The sequence below is a fragment of the Gopherus flavomarginatus genome, chromosome 11 (assembly GCF_025201925.1).
Source record: "Gopherus flavomarginatus isolate rGopFla2 chromosome 11, rGopFla2.mat.asm, whole genome shotgun sequence".
In the NCBI taxonomy this organism is placed as follows: domain Eukaryota; kingdom Metazoa; phylum Chordata; order Testudines; family Testudinidae; genus Gopherus; species Gopherus flavomarginatus.
The window spans coordinates 11,077,735-11,084,546 of NC_066627.1; the positions used below are offsets into that span (position 1 = coordinate 11,077,735).

At 47.7% G+C, this 6,812-nt stretch overlaps 1 non-coding gene across 1 annotated transcript; it reads left to right on the forward strand.

Moving 5' to 3' along the window:
• Nucleotides 1-1,497: 1,497 nt before the first annotated feature.
• Nucleotides 1,498-1,571, forward strand: TRNAT-UGU (transfer RNA threonine (anticodon UGU)). Its single transcript has one exon. It is a non-coding gene; the product is annotated as a tRNA-Thr (tRNA).
• Nucleotides 1,572-6,812: the final 5,241 nt, after the last annotated feature.

The window sequence follows — 6,812 nt, forward strand, 5'->3', positions numbered from 1 at the left end:
TGATCCCCCGGATCAGGACGGACCAAAAGGAGCGCGGTCCGTGGGCTGTCGAGGGTACCTTTGAAACCTTGGGAGCGGAGCCTTTAGAAAGGCCCCGAAACCTCAGAATCTCGGAAGCCTTAGAGAAAGGGCATCTGGTCTGTCTGATGGCTAAAAGTTCGAACCCAGCTTGTGACTTACCCAAACCGGAGCCTACAGACCAGTCCTCTGCCAAGCCCCATAGAGATTTCAAAAGGTCTCTTACCTTTTAATTGGGCCCGGGGGTTGGAAGGAGACTGCCTGCGGTCCTCCGATTCAGGAGAAGCCCTCTTGTGGGTTCCCGGCCAATGCACCAAATTGTCGTGGAAAAGGACCACCACTCAGTTGAGTTGATCAGACAGCCTGAGGCTCCTTTATTGATTAATCAGAGAATACAAGCATATATGCAGGGAGAGACGACAAAGTCCCCTAGCAAGGGGAAGTCGCTCTACCTTACAGCAGTGGTACCTGGGTTTATATAGCCAAAAACCGCACATTAGCATATGAACTTATGCATCCGAATATACCATATTTGGTTAATACAATGACACCATTTCCTAAAAACATATAAAATAAGCTAATTTTGCAAGCTTGCCCTTTGCAACTTCCCCTTTTTACAGGTTGTTTTGTTTGTCAGGATCTTGGCACCTGGTGTCCACCTACTTGCGGTTTCTGCAGCTGTGCTCCCAAGCAAAATTTGAGGAACTTGGGTTCAAAAATACATGTTTGTTCCTTTGGCCAAGTACATTAGGGTTATTTTTATGCGTGCACAAGCTTCTTAATAAACTATAGTGACCTAGCAGTTGTTAATCTATTTCAGTAGTAATTCAAGGGACTTTATATTAGTCTAGTCCCTTAAAGGCAGCTTTTTAATAGCATAATAGTGTGATAATAGTAGTGTATAGAGAAATCAGAGAGTGAGCCTCAGGAGAGTTAGTGGAAAATCAGCTTTTCTTACTTTACTATATGTTAGTATGATTGAGGCCTACTGTCTTGATGTAATTATTAGCTTGATTAAGACCTGGCTTTTGGGCCTGGGGTTATTTTTCTTTATCAAGGCCTAGAGTTTTTGCAGCAAACTTAAAGCGACAAATTGTCAGTGTAAATGCTGCTGGTCATTATATCACCATAACTGGCCTCCACCAGCATCCCATAAAGTCTGCCATGAACTCACCTGCCCTGCATTCCTGCTACAGAGGCTGGGCCCCTCCCCTTTCATAGCTCCAGAATATTCTAACAGCTGAGTCGCTATCTACACTGGGATTAGGTTGATATAACTGCATTGCCGGCCTAAGTAATGTAATTACACCAACCTAATTTTGTAGCGTAGACCTGGCCAAAGAATCGCACACACACCTTGGGAGCAAAACTTCACCTGCTCCTCTGCTTTACAGAAGCCAAACATGAGCAACGCTTGTCAAGGCCCAGTGGGACTTGTCAGAGAGTCAGGTGTGAGCACATATGCATTAAATAACAGCAGGCACCATGGCTTAGTTGGTTAAACTGCCTGTTTTGTAAACAGGAGATCCTGGGTTCAACTCCCAGTGGTGCTTGGGGGAGTGGTTTTTGGGGCACCTGATATTGGCTACTGTCAGAAGACAAGATTCAGAGCTAGGTGTACCTACTGTTTAAATTACACTCAAAGTCATTGATAATAGAGTGACTGAAAGTTTGGGTGTTGAGAGCTGATAGGTCAGTGGTCCTGTTCCCTCAATGTGGTTTTACCATTTCTACTTCCTAAACTCCCTCCCAACCGCTATAAAATTACAATGCAGACATATGGGCTTGAGCTCAACCTCTGAGGCCCCATGAGGGGCGAGGGTTTCTGAACTCAGGCTTCACTGTGAACACAAATATCTGCACCACAGTTTTTAGCCTCTCAGCTTTACATCCAGGATCCCAAGTCAAATGACCCAGGTCAGCCCTGCTGCCATCTTTATCCCAGGAGAGATGGACTCCAAGGGTACGTCTCCATTGCAACGGAAGCCCAGGTGTGGCACACTGTGCTCAGAGCAGCACCTGGAAGCCCCATATTCACCACTCTCATATAATGATGACGTAGTTTGTACAAAGTCTGCCTGGTGAGGTATCATTTCAAAAGTCTTGATCTGTTGAACATTAATATTTTGTTGCACTGTGTGTGCTCGCATTGGTTGGGAAGTTATGAAGTTTTGCTCTGTGTGCATTACTGAGATATGTTATGAGGTTGAGAAATGCCCCCCACCAGCCTTTCAGGTGCGACAAGGGAGGAGCCAGACTCGCTGCTGTCCCATTGAAGGGATCCACACTCCCAAGGACTATCCCGGGAACCGTGTACAATGCAGCCTTCTCCAAGATAGCACAGAGACAATGGACACTGCTTGACTCACATGGTAGCAAAGGAGCTTCCTAGCAAGTTAGATGAAACTATGAAAGAGGGGAAGAGACATCATGACTTGGCCTCTCTTCCCCACAACTCAACAGCTGGAAACACACCTGGAGGACAAAGACTGAACTGATTCAGAAATCAGAAGAGAATAATAATAATACTTTCAAACCAAAGTCCCCAAACAGACTAGTATTGGTTTTTCAGCAAAATTTTTCAGTTTGGGGAATTTTGTTTTCTCAGTCAGAGCTTGCCAAGGGAAGCTGGGAGATAATGTTTGAGTTGCCTCCTTCAGAACAGCTTGGCCTAGACACTAGCTCTGGTTCACTGTTCTGGCTTTGCTCAAGTTGAGGGTATTTTAATAATTTGGGCGGCTCCCAGTGTGTTTGGGGGAGATGATGAGGATGTTACCTTTCGAGACAAAAACTAAGAAATACAGGACTAGAGATTTTATTTATTTATTTATTTATTTAGAAATCTGGGATTTAGACATTTTATTTAAATCGGGGAGGAGATCTGAGTTTCTAAGAAGGTTTTTGTTTGCAAGAAGCAACATTGTTTGGTTTGTCATTATAGCAAAGGGGGAGATGGTTGTCTATAAAGAAGGGGTGAAGACTAAATGCATCCAAAAAGAGGGGAATCTAAACCTATGCATGCAGAGCACAATAGATTAGTAGTCTACCATTTTAACCACTTGGCTATTTCATGCAAGCTGTGAAGAAAGAGACAGTAGGAGAAATCTAAGGCCAGCAGAGATAGGGACAATATGGACTTTTTAAATATTAAGCGGAAGCAGGGGCTGATTGAGCTCCCTCCTCACATCTAGTTAGGAGCTGGGGGAAAGACTTCAGGAACAGACTGTGTTTGCATAGACACACCTACTCTACCTAGCGAGGGAGTGTGCAGCAGTGGTTAGTGAAGGGACCTGGAAAGAAGGACTGCTGGGTTCCATCCATCCTTCTGACACTTGGTGTGACCCTGAGCCTGTAACTTCACCTCCCCAGGCCTGTTTCAAATTAGTAGGGTTGGAGTTGCAATCCCAAGAGCCCAGGGGGATTGGGAGGCTCCAGAAAGGTGTGTAAAGTGCTGGAATTTCAGGATTCTGGAGGCCTTGTCACCCCCACACTAGGGTGATGTTCTGCACCCCCTGTTGATGGCCAAGTTTCTCCTTTTCTTGGCAATAAGACAGACTCTTGTTTTCCCAGCCAGCCGATCGCCCAGTGTCATCACCCTGCCTGCTGGCTGGGCAGGGTAACTCCTCAGGTCACCACCCCTCTCTCCAGTCTGCCTTGGGCTGGGAGAGTGAGGAGAAGGGTGAGGAATGACACTGAACATCCTCCATCCATCACTCCATCACCAAAGCAAGTGAGTGGCATTAGGGTTGCTCGGTGGCATCCCCTGTCTGTCTGGGGAGAGGCAGAAAGAGGGGAAAAGAATCTCTCCCAAAGGAGATTGGATTTGCAAACAGCCCCCAGGAACCCCTCACTCTCAGACTTGGGAGGGGCTTCTCCAGAGCCATCTCCAGTGTGTTTGGCAAGGTCCCAGCAATGGGGCTCCCAGCAATTCCCTTGTGGGAGACTGTTCCCCAGGCTGAGAGTCTCTGAGCTGGGCCAGACCCTGGGAGCTGCTGAGCATGGAAATCAATGGGAAATGAGGGGGCTCTGGCCTTGCTATGCCTAGGGACTTTGAAGTGGGGAATGGTTTCCCAGGAGAAGTCCAGACTCCTGGGTTCTGTTCCTTCTCTAGCCTGGGTGGGGGTGTGTGGTGGGGGTGAGTGTGTCCTTGATTGGCAGGAGGGAGCTACTTGTCCAAAGTGACCAATGATCTTTGTGACTGACCCTAGTGCTCGAAAAGAATGAGGCTCCCCGGTTCTTGCAGCCCCAGGGATGAGGAGGGGGAACGCTGAAGGGGAGCAGATCATGCAAGTGTGTGTAGCCTGCACTCCCTGCACCCCGGTGGCGGGAGGAGGAGCTGCTCTGGCTGGGGCAGGGATGTGTGGGGACAAAACAGGCCGGTTAGCGAGAGGCTACCTTGACCACAGACTCAGGCCTGCTCCCCGCTGGGTTCCAGGATGGCCAGGCTCCTGAGGATGTTCAGGAAGAAGGCTCTGCAGGTGTCCCCAGAGCCTGAGGGAAGCAGTTGCCATCTTCCCCAGGAGCGGAGGTTGGATCATTTCACAGGCCTCCTGTATGACACAATAGCTACTTTGGGGGCAAACACATTCCAGAAAGGCATCTAGTCTTCATGAAATGACATCAAGAGATGGAGAATCCACCACTTTCCTTGGTAGCTTGTTCCTGTGTGAATCATCCTCGCTGTTGAATATTTGTGCCAGTACCATTTTTGTAATATGAATTTGTCTCTTTTCATCTTCCAGTCATTGGGTCTTGTAATGCCTTTCTCTGCTCGATTAAAGAGCCCTTTAATACCCAATCTTTTCTCTCCATTCTGGCACTTCAACACTTCAATGAAGTCACCTTTCAATCTTCTTTTGATAAGCTAAACAAGTTGAGCTTGTTCAATAGCTCACTAGAAAGCATTTTTCTCCAACCCTCAGTACATTTGTTGGCTCTTTGCTGCTCCAGCCCCAATTTCACAACATCTTTTTCAAATGAGGACACCGAAACTGGAGGCAGTATTCCAATATCAGTCTCACTGATGCCGTGTCACCTCCTGTGACGTTATTGACATGATGATGTTCGTCCATCGTTGTCGATGAAGACCTCAGCAACTCATTCGTTCGATGACCGTACTCTGTGCGTCCGAATATCACTGATCAGTCCAATTTGGGCATGGAATGTCCTGTTACACATCAGATAGACGTGATGGCACTGTTGATAATGTGCAGGCAGCTCTGGACTTGCACAGCTCACGCTTTCTTTCACCTCAGCTGTACGTCTCACCTCAGAGATATTACTGCCTGTGAATGAGGCTGCGCCATGCTGGGCGGTTCAGTGCGAGGGTTTCCCATGTGGCAGTGTTGATCTTGAGGGACTTCAGAGAGATCTTCAGCGTGTCCTTGAACCGCTTCTTTTGTCCTCCATGAGAGCACATTCCCTGGGTGAGTTCTCCGTAGAAGAGTTGTTTAGAAATGCGCTAGTCTGACATTCTCACAACATGTCCGGCCCATCTGGTCTGGGCTCTCATCAGCAGTGTGTGAACTGACGGCAGACTGGCTCTGGTAAGGACTTCAGTATCGGGCACTTTGTCCTGCCATCTGATTTTTAGAAGCTTTCGCAGACAGGAAATGTTGAAGTGATCGATCCTTCATGCATGACTCCGATAAACAGTCCACGTCTTGCAGGCGTACAGCAGAGTGGAAGCACCCCTGCTTGGCAGATCTTCAGCTTCGTTGGTAGGCTGATCCCTCGATGTTCCCAGAGATTGGAGCGCAATCGGCCAAATGCAGAGCTAGCTTTAGCAGTTCGGCAGTTTAATTCAACATCGATTGACACTGCTTGGGAAAGGGTACTGCCCAGGTACGTGAAGTGGTCCACTGCCTGAAGTCTCTGTCCATTTACAGTGATGGACGATTCTGAGTAGGGAGCATGGGGAGCTGGCTGGTGCATAACCTCAGTCTTCTTGATCTTAATGGTGAGACTGAAGTTGTTGCACGCAGATGAAAATTTGTCCATACTAGCTTGCATTTCTGGCTCTGTACTAGCATTCAGAGCACAATCATCGGCAAAGAGAAAGTCTCAAAATACAGTTTCCTTCACCTTGGTGATGGCACACAGTCGCCTCAGATTGAATAGTTTCCCATCAGTTCTGTACTTCAGGCCTACTCCTTCAGTGCAGTGTTGAAAGGCATCAGTCAGAGTGGCAGAGAATATCATGCTGAACAAAGTGGGTGCTTAAAACACACCTTTGTTTGATACCGTTGGTGACTGGGAAGGCCTCAGATGTTTCACCGTCATCCAGGACACGAGCCATCATACCGTGATGAAATTGACGTACCATTTGTATGAATCTGTCTGGACAGCCGAATTTCCACATGATCCTCCACAGGCCCTGGCGACTGACAAAGTCGAATGCTTTCGTGAAGTCCACAAAAGTTGTGTAGAGTTCACGATTCTGCTCTTGACATTTCTCCTGTAGCTGACGCGCAGCGAAGATCATGTCAGTAGTACCACGTCCCTTGCGGAAGTCGCACTGTGATTCTGGCAGTAAGCCCTGCTCCAGGTGAGTGACCAATTGGTTCAACAGAACCCGTGCAAGAACTTTCCCAGCTGTAGAGAGCAGCGAGATTCCACAGTGATTGTTGCATACCTGGCGATTGCCCTTCCTCTTATAGAGGTGCATGATGGACGCATCTCTAAATTCCTGTGGAATGGATCCCTGCTTCCAGAAGGACTGAAACAGCTCAATGAGTTTCTGTAGCAACATGGGTCCAACGACTTTGTACACCTCTGCTGGTATGGCATCTGAC